This window comes from Akebia trifoliata, chromosome 11 (genome assembly GCF_017979445.1).
Source record: "Akebia trifoliata isolate Shusen 1 chromosome 11, ASM1797944v1, whole genome shotgun sequence".
Taxonomy (NCBI): domain Eukaryota; kingdom Viridiplantae; phylum Streptophyta; class Magnoliopsida; order Ranunculales; family Lardizabalaceae; genus Akebia; species Akebia trifoliata.
Genome location: NC_141385.1, coordinates 50,199,003 through 50,218,917, shown reverse-complemented (window position 1 = coordinate 50,218,917; position 19,915 = coordinate 50,199,003). Strand labels below are relative to the sequence as shown.

The following is a 19,915-nucleotide window of genomic DNA, read 5'->3' as shown; positions in this document are numbered from 1 at the left end:
CCCTTACACAAATGCCCTTCCATCACTCTCAATTTACACACTCTTCTCACAAACCCCTAACCATGCTACTTCTTTTCACCAATTCATCCCATTTTACCACTAAAATAATCCTCAAAACTCTATAAAATCCCCTCATCCTCAACACAATTCTTACCTAATGCTTGAACTCCCAAGGACTTAAAAATCACTCCCCCTTAAACTACCACTCTCTCTACTCTCAATTATTTACTAACAACTTATCACTCACTCTTAACCTCCTACTTTCTCAAGTCAATTAAGAAAACTCAAGGAAGCACATCCCTTGAAAATAAAAGAAGATCAACAAGATCAAAGTGGGTTTTGGACAAAAGAGAATTCTACTTCTCTCTCCCCTCAACTCTACCTCTTCTACTTCTACCATTTCTTTATACCTATGCACATACCACAAATGGTTTGAGTCATTGAAGGGTCCTTTTTTAATAAAGGTGCCCTCAATGGTTTAAACCAACATCGAAAGTCCCTCATACTTGAGGGCACATGTTAGATTTTTTCTATTTATTTTATTTTTGAAAAAGACTGAATCCGAGGTTACCACTGATGGTGGAGGGAGTAGGGTGCCTAACACATTTTCTACTCCCTAATATGGATCCTCTTACTTAGATCCAAAGTTGGACCAATGAGCCATATTCGTACAAGAGTCACTAAATGCTAAAATAAAACGTTTTCCAAAAAAATGCAATCTGGGTGACTATTCACACAATTTTCCAAAATGAATGGTGGCGACTCCAAAACCCTAAGTGATTGAGATATTCAGAAATGAAAATCTCGTGTCCACACCCATGTCATATTTATACGGGAAGAGATTTGTTGGTCCGATCATGGAACTCATACTTCCATTGAAGGAAGAACTGTACCCTCAACCTCATCATGAATAGATTGGAATAAAGCACGCAGTTCATGCGTGAAGGTTGGTTGGTTAATTATAATGTACTCTTGTAGGATATCTATGTTTATGTGTACATGAGATTTTAATTAGAATGTGTGCCAAAAGATATTCTTAAACATGCAAACAAGCTTACAAATGCAATGTCGTTACAGGAGGATCTCTACTATCCCCATCCCCTAATACAAGACGTGCTCTAGCATTGCGCTTATATGTTCATTGAGCCTTTCCTAAACCATTGGCCTTTTTCCATGTTAAGAGAGAAGGCTCTGCAAAAGGCTATTAAGCACGTTCATTATGACGATGAGAATAGTCGGTATACTGACGTGGCATACATAGAAAAGGTAAATAATCGAGACTTATGATTTAGTGGTACGAATGATGGTGATGGTTTGCGAAGCTTGATATAAGGGAAATTGCAAGTGATGCTCAAGTATTGGTAATATTGCCAAACACTATATCTCGAAAAGAAACATATCAAAATTTAGTATCTTTTAACAGAAACCAACAATATAATTAGATAGTTATAGGTTGACCCACTGGTTATGTTAAAATTGAGGGTTCTATTTGAACTGAACAGACTTTATTATGACTCTACTACATTTTTAGTTATGAAGCAATCGCAATTTTGAAAAGGTATCAATCATACTCTTATAGGATTTTACAATTTCGTGGTCATATATTTACTTGTACAGGTATTAAATATGCTTGCTTGTTGGGTTTAGGATCCAAACTCAAATGCATTCAAGCATCATCTTGCGATGATCCCAGATTACTTATGGGTAGCTGAAGATGGAATGAAAATGCTGGTAATGACAGATTGAATTACTACTATTAATTTCAACCAAGTTTATATATATATATATATATATATATATATATATTGGGAAATGTTCAGCAACAAACATTTTGGCAAAACATTTTTCAAAACATGGGTTAGAGGTTTTGGAATGGGCTGATTTTTGGTGAGGATGATCTCTACGGTGAGGAGATCATCATCACCAAAAATCAGCCCATTCCAAAACTTCTAACCCCATAAAAAATGGTTTACAAAAAGTGGACGGTCCACGATTTTTCAACTTGTAAACATGGGGTTAGAAGTTTTGGAATGGGCCAATTTTTGGTGAGGATGATCTCCTCACCGTAGAGATCATCCTCACCAAAAATCAGCCGATTCCAAAACCTCTAACCCATGTTTTGAAAAATGTCTTGCCAAAATGTTTGTTGCTGAACAGGACCCATATATATATATATACTTAGGAATTAGCCTAGATTGATCATACCCATTTTATTGCAGAATATCGGTAGTCAAATGTGGGATACTTCTTTTGCTATTCAAGCAATCATCTCAAGTCATATCGTTGACCGATGGACTTACTCTTAAAAAAGAGCATGACTACTTAAGAAATTCACAGGTTCCATCTTAATTCCATACTAATTTATTAACTTTCATTAACAATTTTGTTTTTATTAATCCTTTAAGGTACGTACATTATATATCCTTTAATTTTTGAAGGTTGGGGAAAATCCTTCTGGCGACTATCAAAGCATGTATCGTCACTTTTCTAAAGGAGCATGGACTTTCTCAGATCGAGACTGGGGGTGACAAGTCTTGGATTGCACATCAGAATCGCTAAAGGTAATGCACTCATTTCCAGTGTTACAATGCAATGCAAATAGCCCAATTTAATTATGTTTACATGGTTTACGATAAATGTCTGATTTTATCTTTGCAGGCTTCACTATTATTATCACAATTGACACCGGATATTGTTGGAGAGGAAATTGAACAAGAGCGGTTATACCATGCTGTGAACTTCATTCTTTCCCTCCAAGTATGGCTTATTAATTATACATAAAACAAAATTTAGCTTTGTTAAAAATGGTGGTTTATCGGCCTGGGAGCCTGCAAGAGGACAATCATGGTTGGAGGTAATTAATGTAGCTGAAACATTTTTTTATTGCTAGTTTTTTATTAATACTAATAGTATGTAAATTAATGTGATATATATTTTTCACTATAAAATAGTACAAATTAATGAAAAATTCTCTAACATTTTTTTCTTTTCCCTTTGCAGTTGTTTAATCCTTCAGAAGTTTTTGCCAACATATATAACAATACTTAACACTAGTACATGTGGTTTTTCAGGTATGTTGAATGTACTTCATTGGCAATCTTAACACTAGTAGATGTGGTTTTTCAGGTATGTTGAATGTACTTCATTGGCAATCGAAGCTCTAGTATTGTTTATGAAATTACATCCTGGACATAGGACACAATAAATAGAAAATTCCATTAAGGGAGCAACACGTTTCATCGAAGAGATACAAAGGTCTGATGGTTCATGGTATATTTCTCTATCTTCACATTTTAATTAAGAAAAGAAAACTTCTAAGTTTATATATAATCTTGCAACAAGAATAATTGAAGAGGTCGTCCTTGAGACTCGACTTCTTGAAATATTTTCTTCTAATCCTCGACACTCTTTAATTTTCTCTTTCTATGTTTGAAACATCCCGAACCCAAGATACACTTAAAAGCAAAAGAATAGGATGAAGAAGGAAGGAGGGACTAATTAAAGATGACCTTTCCCTTATACAACAAGACCAACCTAAAGAAATTTTTTGTCATATAAATTTAATGAAAACAAAAGAGTAAGGGGTAAAATTGTAAAAATCCCTATTGTGAATTAGATGTCTTGTATTCTATTGTGTTATGTAGAATTGCGACGATGCAAGGGGGCAGTACCTCTGCCCAAATTTTTTTCGGGTTACGAAAATATCATATATATATAAATAAATTTTTTTTTTTTTGTAAAAGACTTTTTTCTCTCTTTTGAAGCTGAGTTTTCCCATGAAATAGAAAAGGCTGTATTGTTGGGTTGCCAATTGATAGTCCATGTGGACCCAAAGGCCCTTAGTAAGATTCGAAATCTTACCAAGTTAGTCATGGTAGCTTGATTCATAAAGTAAGATTTGATCAATAACAAACTTGGAAAAGTCAGGAAGTTTTTTAATAAAATTGAAACAGATAAGTCTGTCTGATAAATATCTCTTTTCAAAAACTTCATGGGACCTAAATGACGGTCAGTTAAAAAATCACATGGGGTAACTCTAATATCAATCAAACTGAAGGGTGTGCCCTGTAAATCTCTCTCTTCTTTTTTTTAATATATATATAAAAAAAAAAAAAAACAAACTCAGTTGGGGATACAGGCCATCATTTTCAAAAACATCTGGATGTCTCTAATATTATTCCAAATGTGGGGCTAAATAAAAAAAAATTCATAGCCCCCATTGGTCCCTACTTAGCTCCGTCACTGAGTATAAGGATTGTGGAAAAAATTACACTCACAATCCACATTAAATAGAACATCGTTGGATTTGTATTAATTACGAGACAGTATAAGGATTGTGAAAAAAAATTAAGATAGAGGAGTTGCTGAATAAAAAAATCAATGAATTCCTCATATAGGATTGTGTGGTTGACTCACAATTGGTATGCAAATCACAATCCATATTAAATAGAAGAGTCGTGATTTTCTGACTCCCCCCCACCCCCACCCCCACCCCATGCATGTGGCATATTCCGCCATACACTCCTGAATGGCTGTGCATAGAACCATAGACATTTTTCCTTGGGATACACAAACGCACATCTCCCAAAAAATGTACAATTGTGTATCCCGAGAAAAAATCTATGGCTCTATGCACAGCCACATGAGGAGTCAGAAAATCATCATTCTTGTTAGGTGACAAATAGAAAATCACTATTGATAATTTGACTTAGGTATGTCACATACTAAATCGACTTACCTTACGCGATTGGCTTGAAAATCGTAGACCTACTCACCTTGGGATACAAAACTGCGGTAGGTGCAGTTTTGTATCCCTAGGAGGGTAGATCTACAGTTTTCGAGGCTGTCAGGTCAGGTAAGTTGATTGAGTATGCCATGTGCCTAAGTTAGATTATCACGACTCATAGAAAATTTCCAACATACCCTAATTAATGTTTAGTAACTTTCAAATGCGCATGGATAGGACCAAAGGTAATTTTCAAATCATATTAAAATAATAAAAGAATAATTTTTATTTGAAAAAGAGTCTGACTAGACTTACTAACTTAGTAAGATTTCAACTCTTACAAAGGGTCGTTGACCTCATCTTGTGGCATCTAAAAGCATGATGCGATGCCACAAGGTTGTAGAGGACGAAATTCTGTCAATTTTAAAAAAAATATTATTTTTCAGCATTGAATTTTAATTTTAATTTTGGGGGTTCCGTGGAAGTTCGGTAACTGCCCATTTTCGAAACCTTGGATCAAGCCTAAAAATGAGAAATTTTGGATTTGTTTTTTGGGTTTTGAGTTTTTCCATGAAATCTAAAGGGCTGTGGTGTTGGATTATCAATGTGGTAATCCATTTCAGCAAAGCATGGGGGGATATCGGCTGATGTGGATGTGTGCTAGAACCATAGATGCTTTTCATCGAGGTATGAGTGAGATATTGATGAAAGCATCTATGGTTTTACGCACACCAATGTCCCTCACAATGTTACTACGGCATTATTCTAATTACATATATGAATATGTATGAGTTTGAATATTTGAAACACATTAATGGATAGGTCTCTATCTGATCAAGGAACAGTTGATCTAAATCCGAGTCAATAATTGAAGGAACTTTACTTCAACAAACACCTAACTCAAATGTTTAGTGAATAAGAATAGTGCTGGAGTGACCCCAGACATTGTATTTGACACCAGTGGCGGAGCCAAGTAGGGGACCAGTGAGGTCTATAACCCCCACCGAGCTTTATGATTTTTATTTATTTATTATTTAGCCTCACAATGTCCCTATCGTTTTTGGAACTGATGGCCTCTAGTGACCCCATACATTACCAGTGAGGTCTATAACCCCCACTGAACTTTATGATTTTTATTTATTTATTATTTAGCCACACAATATCCCTATCGTTTTTGAAACTGATGGCCTCTAGCTCTAACTGAGTTTACCTGATAGACTTGTCTGTTCGAATTTTATTAAAAAACTCCCTTACTTCGTCAAAGTTTGTTATTCATCAAACCTTACTTTATGAATCAAGCTACCATTTTGGCAAAACATTTTTCAAAACATGGGTTAGAGGTTTTGGAATGGGCTGATTTTTGGTGAGGATGATCTCTACGGTGAGGAGATCATCCTTACTAAAAATCAGCCCATTCCAAAACTTCTAACCCCATGTTTACAAGTTGAAAAAATCGTGGACCGTCCACTTTTTGTAAACCATTTTTGATGGGATTAGAAGTTTTGGAATGGGCTGATTTTTGGTGATGATGATCTCCTCACCGTAGAGATCATCCTCACCAAAAATCAGCCCATTCCAAAACCTCTAACCCATGTTTTGAAAAATATTTTGCCAAAATGTTTGTTGCTGAACATTTCCCAATATATATATATATAAACTTGGCTGAAATTAATAGTAGTAATTCAATGTGTCATTACCAGCATTTTCATTCCATCTTCAGCTACCCATAAGTAATCTGGGATCATCGCAAGATGATGCTTGAATGCATTTGAGTTTGGATCCTAAACCCAACAAGCAAGCATATTTAATACCTGTACAAGTAAATATATGACCACGGATTTGTAAAATCCTATAAGAGTATGATTGATACCTTTTTAAAATTGTGATTGCTTCATAACTGAAAATGTAGTAGAGTCATAATAAAGTCTGTTCAGTTCAAATAGAACCCTCAATTTTAACATAACGAGTGGGTCAACCTATAACTATCTAATTATATTGTTGGTTTCTGTTAAAAGATACAAAATTTTGATATGTTTCTTTTCAAGATATAGTGTTTGGCAATATTACCAATACTTGAGCATCACTTGCAATTTCCCTTAAATCAAGCTTCGCAAACCATCACCATCATTCGTAGCACTAAATCATAAGTCTCGATTATTTACCTTTCAAACATACTTTGAAAATAAGTCATTTTAAACATTAGGGTAAGTTTTTTTAAACTTCGAATGTCTTTCCTTTTTAAACTTCAAACATCAAGAACAAGCTCTGATTTTTAACAGAAGTACAACTTATTTTTTTTTATGGGTAGACAAAGTAAGGATTTCTCAAAGACATTGAAGATGGTGTGTTGAAAATGAAATGAATAGTTTGCTCTAGAGATTAATAACTTGAAGATTAAAAACTTTTATGGTAAAGTCTCCAACCTTAAGATTTTATCTCTTTCGACCTTTAGACATGAAGATCAAAATTGAATTTTTGGAAAAAGGAAAAAATACATTTAGGGGTAGAAATAAACCAAGATTACCAATCGACCATCATTAACACTTAGCCCCAACTGTCCTAAAATTCTGGCTTCGCCCTTGCTTGACACTGCATTGACGTGGCAGTACACAAAGAACCATAGTTTTTTTCCTCAAGATGCAACTTAAAGAATCTATGATTCTTTGTTCACTGCCACATCAGTATCGTGTCGAAGCAAGTTAGTTCAACATTTTCTAACTCCTAGATTATATTTTTTGAGTCAATGGATAAGAGATTCGTCCTTAGAATCTCTTACTATCCATAGAAAACCCTACATCTAAAATTTCACTATCTTTTACTTTTCCAAACATCTTATCTTAATTTAGTGGTTTTAAGTTTGAAGATGAATTTAATTTGCTGTTGGGGACAATCAAATTGTAGGGGCCATTTATGGAATACATGATAAGGTCCTGTAAAACTACTTTTTGGGGCCATAATTATACAAAGATGATCAACACCTAATTGTTAATTGTTTTAAGTAATCATAATTGTATTAATCTGCCAAAATATTGAAACTAATAGTTTTTCCTACTTTTTGCAGGTGAAAAGAGCAAAATTAGAGACCAAATATTGTTGTAACAATGTGAAAGTATAATACAATTTCTTTTATCAAACACACTTTACGGTTTTAAAAAGCAACTTCTAGACGTAAACGCAGCATTCTGAAGCGTTATCAAACACCCACTTATAAATAAGATGAATCAAGGTCCATAGCCGTACCTTGTTCATATAGAATAGGAACGGTGTTTACATGGCACATTTTGGTTGGAGTTTAAAACATATCGAGCTCCTCATCAAGAAGTTTTCTATTTTTGAATGTAGCCCTATGTGTTTAATCTCCAACCAAGAGGGGTCACGTGGACACCATTCCTAGCTATAAGAACAAGACACTGCTTTGGATTGCAACTCAAATAAGCTATGGACAATCTAAAGCTATCATTCCATTCTCATGGCATATAATTGAGTTTAACATTATTCATAGTACGTCATGAGATGCTAGACTACATATAAAGCAGAAAATGACTTTTTTTTATTATAAAGAGAACTGCACAATCCCACATAATTAATTTTTTTTTTTGAAGACCCAAGCTCATCTTGGATCTAACTCCTCCCTGTGACTTGAATATCAGATTTTGGCCGAGTTGGCCAGATGACTTCTACAACAAGAACTCTCATCGCCATGTTAACCTTGCTATGCGCTCCCTTTGATGTCATGCATGGGTGTTATAAAGAGCCACGATATTCTAACTCGAAAATAGAGCACAACCAACAGTCATTAATGAGCTCCCCTTTTCGCTCCATTCTCTTCATGTTTCAAAGAAGGAGGACACTCTCTCTGTGATGCATGTCCACTTCATCTCCATTTTCAATTTGCAGCCTCTTTGCTGCAGTCATTCCCATCTTCAACTTGCTGCTGTAATGACCCCTTGCTACCCAACACGATGCCCCTCTCTTTGTCCAGTCTCATCTCTCTTTGCTCTCGTCTCTTTGATCTCTATAGCAACGAGTGCTCATATGCCATTGAGTCCTGCCTGAAGGAAACGATTCATACTATTTCATTCTATAGGTAAGTTTTTAATTATCTTTTTTTCTTTATCTATTATTATTATATATTTTTTTTACTTTGCACATTGAGAGGATTAGGAGATGTTTTTAGTTCATGTAGTTTCTATGTTTTTTTTTAGATCGATAGGTCAAGAAGGATGTTCATTTTTTATGTAGGCTTTATTTTTCTATTTTGTTCTTCTTGCATGTTGGTAGGTTAGAAGAATATTTTCACGTTTTCATCTTGTTCATTTTTATTTGTTATTGTTATTTTTGCATGTTAGAAGGATTAAATGAATTTTTTTTTTTTTTTTTTTTTTTTATCATGATCATTACGTTCAATTTGGATTTACATGATTTATGATGATGTTCGAGCTCTCCGTATTATTTTAAGATTTTTTCATGTGATTAGTGTACCCCTTGACTTGACAGATATGCACGTTATTGAATGATAGTTATTTTGACAAAATCGAAAATCATATGTGCATGCTTGTTTGGTTATTCTAAGGATTCAATGAATATGAACATTTTCTTGTGGATTCTTCTTTCTAATTTGGAAATTTTATGCAATGATATTTGTCAATTTCCAATTTGTGGATTCTTGATAAATCCATAATCTTCTAATTTGAGACCTCATTTTCATATAATTCTTCTTTTAGAAAATTATTTGCAAATCATTGAAGAACTCATATTTGAAAACTTTCTAATATGGGATTGTATGGTTTCCTGTTTTGAGAGAATACATTCATAGATTCTAATTCAGAAATTTCATATTTTAACAATTTTCCAATTTAGAAGATTCTGCATTTTTATATTCGGGAGATTCATGTTCATGAAAATTTGGGAGTTTCAAATATAGAAATTTACATTTTTGGAATGTTCTATTTTAGAAAATGTATTTTTTTATTTATTTTTAATTTGGGAATTTAGCATATATCTCTTGAATTCTAATTTAGGAAATTTCACGTTCTTAATTTGGAAATTTTATAAGACCCAATTTGACAAGTTTCTATTTATAATCTTCCTATTTAGAATATTTTCATGAGTTTCTATTTTGGGCAGTTTGGGGAATATTTGCAGGTGGAATTTCTTAATTGATTTCAGGTCATGGAGCTAATCAGGGCTTTTTCAAACCCTTTCATATTTTGTGAAATTTAAATAATGATCATGCAACAGTTGGGAGAATTTAGCCATAGGATTTGTTTGAAAAATCCCACATGAATTAATGATGATGATTGGACTGTGACCTTAACTATAGTCTTTGTATGTTGACCATATGATGATTTTGGATTGTAGTAAAGATCGATCATATTGATTGGGCGGGTTCGGTGCCTAACACCTTCCGAAACCCGTAATTTGACCCTTTACCCATATCTCTGATCCATGGACCGATCCATATTCATTTGGAGTTATTTTTGGTTCCTAGACCTACACTAGGTGGCGACTCCTATCTTTCAAAATCCCCCATTTAATAAATCGGACTCCTATCCACTATTTAGTGAAGACGGGTTAAGGCAATTTCAGGGCGGAGCTAGAATTTTAGGTCAATGGGGGCTAAGTGCTATTGATGGTTGACTAGTAATCTTGGTTTGTTTCTACCCCAAAACGTATTTTTTTCCGTCCCCAAAAATCCAGTTTCGATCTTCATGTCTAAAGGTTGAAAGAGAGAAAATCTTAAGGTTGAAGACTTTACCCTAAATTTTGTAATCTTCAAGTTGTTAATCTCTAGGGTAAACTATTATTTTAACCTATTCATTTCATTTTAATTACTCCATCTTCAATGTCTTCAAGAAATCGTTCTTTTTTCTACTTATTAAAAAATAAGTTGTTCTTCTGTAAAAATCATAACTTGTTCTTGATGTTTGAAGATCGAAAAGGAAAGACATTAAGAACTTTAAAAAAACTTACCTCAATGTTTAAAATGACTTATTTTGGGTATATAATCAATTTGTGGCATCCAAAAACATGATTTGATGCCACAAAGTTATGGAGGACAAAATTTTATCAACTTCAAAATAAAAAAATTTAAAAAAACAAGTTAATTTTTTCCATTTAATTTTAGTTTTAAATTTAAGAGTTCAATAGCCACCAATTTCAACACCTTGGATCAAGCTCAAAAAAGAATTTCTTTTTTTATTTACTTTTTTCTCTTTTAAATCTGAGTTTTTTTCCATGAAATATAAAAGGTTGTAGTATTGGGTTGCCAATTAATAATTCATGTGGGCCCAAAAACCCTTAGTAAAATTTGAAATCTAACCAAATTAGTCATTGTAGCTTGATTCATAAAGTAAGGTTTGATTAATAACAAACTTGAAAAAGTAGGAAGTTTTTTAATAAAATTGCAACAGATAATGTCTCTATTTAAGAACTTCATGGGACCTAAATGTCGGTCAGTTTAAAAATCACATGAGGTAACTCTAATATCAATCAAATTGTAGGGGGTGCCCTGTAAATATCTCTCTCTCTCTCTCTAATAATATAAAAATAAAAACTCAGTTTGGGCTACAGGTCATCAGTTCCAAAAAGATATGAATGTCTCTAATATTGTTCAAAATGTGAGGCTAAATAATAATAAAAATTCATAGCCCCCCATTGGTCCTACTTAGCTCCGCCTCGGAGTATAAGGATTGTGGAAGTAATTAAGATAGAGGAGCTGCTACAAAAAAAATTCAACGCAATCCTCCAAAATCACACTCACAATTGGTATGCCAAGTCACAATCCATATTAAATAGAATTAGAAACTCTATTAAGTCGTTGGATTTGTATTAATTAGGAAACAGTATAAGGATTGTGAAAGTAATTAAGATAGAGGATCGGCTACGAAAAAAGTTCATGGCAATCCTCCAAATCACTCACAATTGGTATGCCCAGTCACAATCCACATTAAATAGACTTAGAAACTCTATTAAGTCGTTGGATTTGTATTAATTACCAAACAGTATAAGGATTATGAAAAAAATTAAGATAGAAGAGTTGCTGCAAAAAATAATCAATGCAATCCTCCAATAGGATTGTGTGGTTAACTCACAATTGGTATGCGAAATCACAATCCATATTAAATAGTAGAGTCGAGATTTTCTGACTCGCACCCCACCCCACCACGTGGCATATTCCACCATACACTCCCCACTTGGCTGTGCATAGAACCATAGACAATTTCCTCGGGATACACAAGGCACATCTCCAAAATCATTGTTCTTATCAGGTGACAAATAGAAAATCACTACTGATAATTTGAGTTAGGCACATGGCATACTCAATCAACTTACCTTATGTGATAGGCTCGAAAATCGTAGATCTGCTCTCTTGGGATACAAAACTGCGGTTCCCAATAAAAATGTGCAGTTTTGTATCTCGAGGAGGGTACATCTATGGTTTTCGGACTTGTTACATTAGATAAGTTGATTGAGTATGCCATGTGCTTAAATCAGATTATCACGACTTAGAAAATTTGCAATCAAACCCTAATTAATGTTTAGTAACTTTCAAATGCGCATGGATAAGATCGAAAGAAATTTTCAAATCATATTAAAATAATAAAAGAATAATTTTTATTTGAAAAGAGTCTGACTAGAATCATAGATGCTTTTCATTAAGAGATGAGTGAGACATAGATGAAAGCATTTATGGTTCTGTGGATACCAATGTCCCGATGTCTCTCGCAATGTTACTTCAGCATTGTTCTTTTAAAATATATGAATATGTATTAGTTTGAATATTTCAAACACATTATTGGATAGGTCTCTATCGGATCAAGGGACAGTTGATCAAAGTCAGAGTCAATAATTGAAGGAACTTTACTTCAACAAACACCTAACGCGTCCCTACCTCAAATATTTAGTGATTAACAGTAGTGCTGGAGTGACTTCAAGTTGGATCTCATGCGTCCATCTTATGTGATAGTGGATAGGAACCATAAATGCATTTTCACCTTATCTTATTTCCAAAGAGATGTTCTAAATACATTGTACTTGACACCAGTTGCGGAGCCAAGTAGTAGGGACTAGTGAGGGCCATAAACCTCACTGAACTTTATGATTTTCTTTTATTTATTATTTAGCCCCACAACATACATATCTTTTTGAAACTGATGGCCTGTAGTTTCAACTGAGTTTACATATATGGGAAATGTTCAGCACCCTAAGTTTTACCACACACTTTAACAAACGTTTTTTGTCCTACATGGGTTAGAAGTTTTGGAATGAGATGATTTTTGGTGAGGATGATCTCTATGATTAGAAGATCATCCTCCCCAAAAATCAGCCCAGTCCGAAATGTTTAGCCCCATGTTTACACGTTGAAAAATCGTGGACCGTCCATTTTTTGTAAATCAATTTTGAGGGGGTTAGAAGTTTTGGAATGAGCTGATTTTTGGTGAGGATGATCTCCTCACCAAAAATCAGCTCATTCCGAAACTTCTAACCCATGTAAGACAAAACGCGTTTGTTAAAGTGTGTGGTAAAACTTAGGGTGCCGAACGGGACCCTACATATATATATATATATGGGTCTCTATCCGTGGCCAACAGTTTGGCAAACACTTTTTCAAAACATGGGTTAGAGGTCTTGAAATGGGCTGATTTTTGGTGAGGATGATCTCTACGGTGAGGAGATCATCCTCACCAAAAATCAGCTCATTCCAAAACTTCTAGCCCCATTTTACAAGTTGAAAAATCGTGAACCGTCCATTTTTTGTAAACCATTTTTGATGAGGTTAGAAGTTTTGGAATGGGCTAATTTTTGGTGATGATGATCTCCTCACCATAGAGATCATCCTCACCAAAAATCAGCCCATTCCAAGACCTCTAACCCATGTTTTGAAAAATGTGTTTGCCAAAATGTTTGCCAAACTGTTGGCCATTGAACGCTACTATATATGGGTCCCTATCCGTGGCCAACAGTTTGGCAAACATTTTGGCAAACACTTTTTCAAAACATGGGTTAGAGGTCTTGAAATGGGCTGATTTTTGGTGAGGATGATCTCTACGGTGAGGAGATCATCCTCACCAAAAATCAGCTCATTCCAAAACTTCTAGCCCCATTTTACAAGTTGAAAAATCGTGAACCGTCCATTTTTTGTAAACCATTTTTGATGAGGTTAGAAGTTTTGGAATGGGCTAATTTTTGGTGATGATGATCTCCTCACCATAGAGATCATCCTCACCAAAAATCAGCCCATTCCAAGACCTCTAACCCATGTTTTGAAAAATGTGTTTGCCAAAATGTTTGCCAAACTGTTGGCCATTGAACGCTACTATATATGGGTCCCTATCCGTGGCCAACAGTTTGGCAAACATTTTGGCAAACACTTTTTCAAAACATGGGTTAGAGGTCTTGAAATGGGCTGATTTTTGGTGAGGATGATCTCTACGGTGAGGAGATCATCCTCACCAAAAATCAGCTCATTCCAAAACTTCTAGCCCCATTTTACAAGTTGAAAAATCGTGAACCGTCCATTTTTTGTAAACCATTTTTGATGAGGTTAGAAGTTTTGGAATGGGCTAATTTTTGGTGATGATGATCTCCTCACCATAGAGATCATCCTCACCAAAAATCAGCCCATTCCAAGACCTCTAACCCATGTTTTGAAAAATGTGTTTGCCAAAATGTTTGCCAAACTGTTGGCCATTGAACGCTACTATATATGGGTCCCTATCCGTGGCCAACAGTTTGGCAAACACTTTTTCAAAACATGGGTTAGAGGTCTTGAAATGGGCTGATTTTTGGTGAGGATGATCTCTACGGTGAGGAGATCATCCTCACCAAAAATCAGCTCATTCCAAAACTTCTAGCCCCATTTTACAAGTTGAAAAATCGTGAACCGTCCATTTTTTGTAAACCATTTTTGATGAGGTTAGAAGTTTTGGAATGGGCTAATTTTTGGTGATGATGATCTCCTCACCATAGAGATCATCCTCACCAAAAATCAGCACATTCCAAGACCTCTAACCCATGTTTTGAAAAATGTGTTTGCCAAAATGTTTGCCAAACTGTTGGCCATTGAACGCTACTATATATATATATATAGGGTCGGGTTCCTACGACACACATATAGACAACATGTTTGTCTTATACGGGCAAAAATGTTTGGAATGAGCTGATTTTTTGTGAGGATGATCTCTGTGATGAGGGGATCATCTTGGTAAAAAATCATCCCATTTCAAAACTTGTAACCCCATCAAAATTGATTTACATAAATTGGATGGTCTATAATTTTTCAACAAAAATTGGACGGTCTAGAAGTTTCATAATGAGCTGATTTTTGGCAAGGATGATTTCCTCACCATAGAGATCATCCTCACAAAAAAATCAGCCCATTCCAAACATTTTTGCCTATATAAGACAAAACACGTTGTCTATAGGTGTGTTGAAATGGTTGTCGTTTGAACTTGACCCATATATATATATATATATATATATATAAAGAGATTTACAGGGCACCTCCTACCGTTTGATTGATGTTAGAGTTACCTCATGTGATTTTTAAACTAACGACATTTAGGTCCCATGAAATTTTAAAAAAGAGATATTTACCAGAGAGACTTATCTGTAGGAATTTTACCAAAAAACTACTCCCTTACTTCATCAAGTTTGTTATTGATCATACCTTACTTTATGAATCAAGCTACCATGACTAACATGGTAAGATTTCAAATCTTACTAAGCGTCTTTGGACCCACATAGATTGTCAACTGGCAACCCAACACTACAGCCTTTTCTATTTCATGGAAAAACTCATATTCAAAAGAGAAAAAAGTAAAACAAAAAAATCCTTTTTGAGCTTAATCCAAAGTGTTGATATTGGTGGCTATTGAACTCCCAAATTTAAAACTAAAATTCAATGGTGAAAATTAACTTGTTTTTTTGAATTTTTTTCTTTCAAAGTTAATAGAATTTTGTCCTCTATAACCTTGTGGCATCTGATCATGTTTTTGGATGCCACAAATTGATGTGGTTAGGATCCATTCCAAGGTTTGTTGAGTAACAAATTAATCATATCAATTTGAATTTCATGCGCTTAATGGTTTGTTGGCTAACAAATTAAATATCTCATCTTCTACCTCTACTCAAATATACTTTTGATTATATCCCCCAAATAAGTCATTTTAAACATTAGGGTTAGCTTTAAATGTCTTTCCTTTTCAAACTTCAAACATCAAGAACAAGTTTTGATTTTTTCCAGGAGTACAACTTATTTTTTTTATAAATAGAAAAAGCAAGGATTTCTAGAAGACATTGAAGATGTTGGATTGAAAATGAAATGAATAGGTTAAAATAATAGTTTGCCCTAGAGATTAACAACTTGAAGACTAAAATTTTTTAGGATAAAATCTTCAACCTTAAGATTTTATCTCTTTCAACCTTCAAACATGAAGATTTCAATCTTTTGGGGTGGAAACAAATCAAGATTACCAGTCGAGCATCATTAACACTTAGCCTCTATTGTCCTAAAATTCTAGTTCTGCCCCTGCTTGACACTACATTGACATGGTAGTGTGTAAAGAACCATAATTTTTCCTCGAGATGCAACTTAAAGAATCTACGATTCTTTATTCATTGCCACATCAGTATCGTGTTGAAGCAAGTCAGTTCAACATTTTCAATCTCCTAATGTATATTTTTTGAGTCAATGGATAGGAGATTCGTCCCTAAGATCTCTTGTTATCTACATTTAAAATTTCACTATCTTTCACTTCTCCAAACATCTTATCTTAATATAGAGGTTTCAAGTTTGAAGTTGAGTTTAATTTGCTATTGGGGACAATCAATTTGCAGGGCCATTTATCGAATACATTTATCAAATTGTGGGCCTATTTTTGACTTATTAATTTGTGGGCCTATTTTTGGAATACATTTACCAAAATGACCTCCACCAAACAAGAAAGACATAATAATATAAAGTTGAGATAATATGACTCCCTCACATGGCATATTCAAAATACTCTCCTAACGTGCCAAGTGCTAGAACCAAAAATTTTTTGCCTCAAGAAACAGATCTGCACATCCCCATAAATATGTCCAGTTGTGTAGCCCGAGTGTAATGGCCATGTACTCTGACACCTAGAGTTTAGGTATAGCTCACCACGGAGTCACCCGAGAGCACCCATGTAATACTATGTAAGACTCGTTATGAAGCTATGTCAGCCCCCGTACCAGGGCATATCTGTTAGCTTAGCGTACATGTCAGCCTCGTGCTAGGGTACACTTGTTAGCTTAGTGACATTTTCGTAATAAGGGAGTATGACCGGCCTCTACTTTTGATGTTTCCTTTTGGAAACTTGGGAAAGACTTAGCGTACTATTTGTAGGAAGGGTGTCAGTGCTATCCCAATCCTCGGCCTATACCCACATTGTTGAAGCCCAGCTCTGTGGAAGTCTCGCGTGTCATAGGATCATCTATTGTTTGTAACTCATCTATTGCTTTTGTAACGCGTTGTACCGTATAATTCAATATTATATCAACAAAGTTGTCTCCGTACTTTGCCTCGTGTTGCCTCGTTTACTTGTTTGCTACCTAGGTGTGTATGGTGTATGATCATTTTACAGGCTTGCAAGTGGATTTGACCCCCTTGCGCCGCACGACCTCGCTTAAAAGGAATTGGGCCGTGACAGTTGGTATCAGAGCTACAATTGTTTGAGCACAGTTGGTATTCTCCCTAGATTTTCCTTCAAGATTCCATTAGTTCATGCGAACAATGGCAGGAGGAGTTGCTAGTATCGCGTACCAACCAACTCTCAACACACCAGCACCACGTACAAACAAGGAATGCATTGAGGTATTAGAGGAGAAGATATCCATGCTTTCCGATTTAGTTGATGGTATTGCACAAATAGATGGTTGCCAGAACATGTTGGAGGAAAGATCCGAGACATTCAGAGCCAGAATGACTGACCTCGAGGAAGATACCCGAGGATCCATAGCCACTTTACAAGAACAGATTACGGAGCTCACTACTAAGGTAGATCTTCTGGTAAGAGCCGTTGGTAACGAGCGACCTACCGGTAGTGATGCTTCTCCCTCGCACTTGTAAGTCCCCGAGCCACATGCCATCAATGGTGCCCGCGATGCGAAAGAGCTCGAGAATTTCCTGTTTGATATGGAACAGTATTTCCGTGTAACTCAACCGGATTCAGAAGAGGTAAAAGTAACAACTACTTCTATGTATCTTGCAGGTGACGCTAAGCTATGGTGGCGAACAAAGTACACCAAGATGGAGAGTGGCCAATGCTCCATCGATACATGGGAAGACCTTAAGAAGGAGTTGAAGAATCAATTCTTACCCAAGAATATGGAGTTCATTGACCGGAGAAAGTTGAGGCAACTCCAACAGACAGGTACTGTGCATGACTATGTCAAGCAATTTTTTGCCTTGATGCTTGATATCCTTGACATGTTAGAGAAATACAAGTTGTTCTCATTTACAGAAGGGCTTAAGCCTTGGGTTCAGACCGAACTACAGAGGTAACGTGTGCAAGATCTCACGACCGCAATTGCTGCAGCTGAGCGGTTGACGGATTATTCTCCTATGGATAGGAGTAGAAAGAAGGTATCCAATCAGTCGAAAGGGTCATCTTCGCAGAGTGAACGCACCAATGGGTCTTCCAAAAGTAAAAATAGAGGATCTAGACATAATTCAAGCGGGAGATCCCAACGTGATTCCTCCTCTTCAAAGAACACAGATACCCAGTCTAACAATTACCGCAACAAGATTCTGTGTTACTTATGTGGTGGTCCTCATATAACATTCAAGTACCCGTAAAGGAGCAAGTTGAACGCATTGTTAGCTTCCCAGAGTCCTAGTCATGAGAGTTCAAGTGAGAAAGATGAGGATAAATCTTTTCACATGGGAGCTATGCATCTGTTAAATGCAATAAAACAGACCTCTAAGACTCAGAAGATCCGTCAACGTAAGGGTCTCATGTATGTTGATGTAGAGATTGGTGGTAAGACCACCCAGGCAATGGTTGATACAGGAGCTACACATAGCTTTATTGTCCCTGTTGAGGCGAAGCGCCTCAATATCCGGCTCGAAAAGGATTCAAGTCGCATGAAAGCTGTTAACTCCGAAGTCACTCCTATATAAGGGCCGACCAAGTCCGTGGCCGTCAAGATAGGCACATGGAGGGGTAATTTAGATCTACTCGCAGTTCCACTCGATGAGTTCTGAGTCATCATTGGGATGAACTTTTTGTGACAGAACAGGACTGTTCCGATGCCATTCGCCAACACGTTGGATTTGCTAGGTGAAAGTCCAAGCTTCATTTTCCTCTCTACAGGTAAAGAGGAGGGAAAGATGATTTCAACTTTACAATTAAAGAAAAGGATTGAAGAAAGGTGAGCAAGCGTTTCTTGCTACCTTACAAGTTGAACTTGATGATCAGACCATAGTTCAACTCCCCCATTGGTAAAATAGGTTTTGACTGAATTTGATATTATGCAGGAAGAGCTTTCGAAGACCCTACCGCCACGTAGGCCGATTGATCATCAAATCGAACTAGTACCTGGCGCCAAGCCTCCTACAAAGGGGCCATACAGGATGAGTCCTCCGGAACTAGTTGAGTTATGCAAGCAACTTGATGGACTTCTAGAGTCTGGATTTATCAGACCTTCGAAGGCACCTTATGGGATGCCTGTTTTATTCCAGAAGAGGCATGATGGGTTATTGCGACTTTGTGTAGACTACCGAGCACTGAACACGGTTACCGTCAAGAATAAGTATCTGATTCCACTGATTACCGATTTGTTTGATCAACTAGGAGCCGTCAAGTATTTTTCTAAGTTGGATTTGAGATCAGGGTACTATCAACTACGGGTTGTAGATGGAGATGAGTCGAAAACTACATGCTCTACTAGGTATGGTGCTTATGAGTTCTTAGTCATGCCTTTCGGCCTTACGAACGCACCTGTGACATTCTACATCTTGATGAATGACATCTTCAGACATTACCTCGATAAGTTTGTTGTGGTATATCTTGATGATATCGTAGTATACAGTTCTACCTTAGAAGAACACATTCAACATTTACGCAAGGTATTCCAAGTGCTTCGCGACAATCAGTTGTATATTAAGCTAGAGAAGTGTTCATTCGCTCAAGAGTAGATTATGTTTCTTGGCCACGTTGT

The 19,915-nt window shown here is 35.9% G+C and overlaps 1 pseudogene; it reads left to right on the top strand.

Annotated features, from left to right (window-relative positions):
* Positions 1–818: 818 nt before the first annotated feature.
* On the top strand, positions 819–3,301 carry LOC147392461 (beta-amyrin synthase-like; annotated as a pseudogene).
* Positions 3,302–19,915: the final 16,614 nt, after the last annotated feature.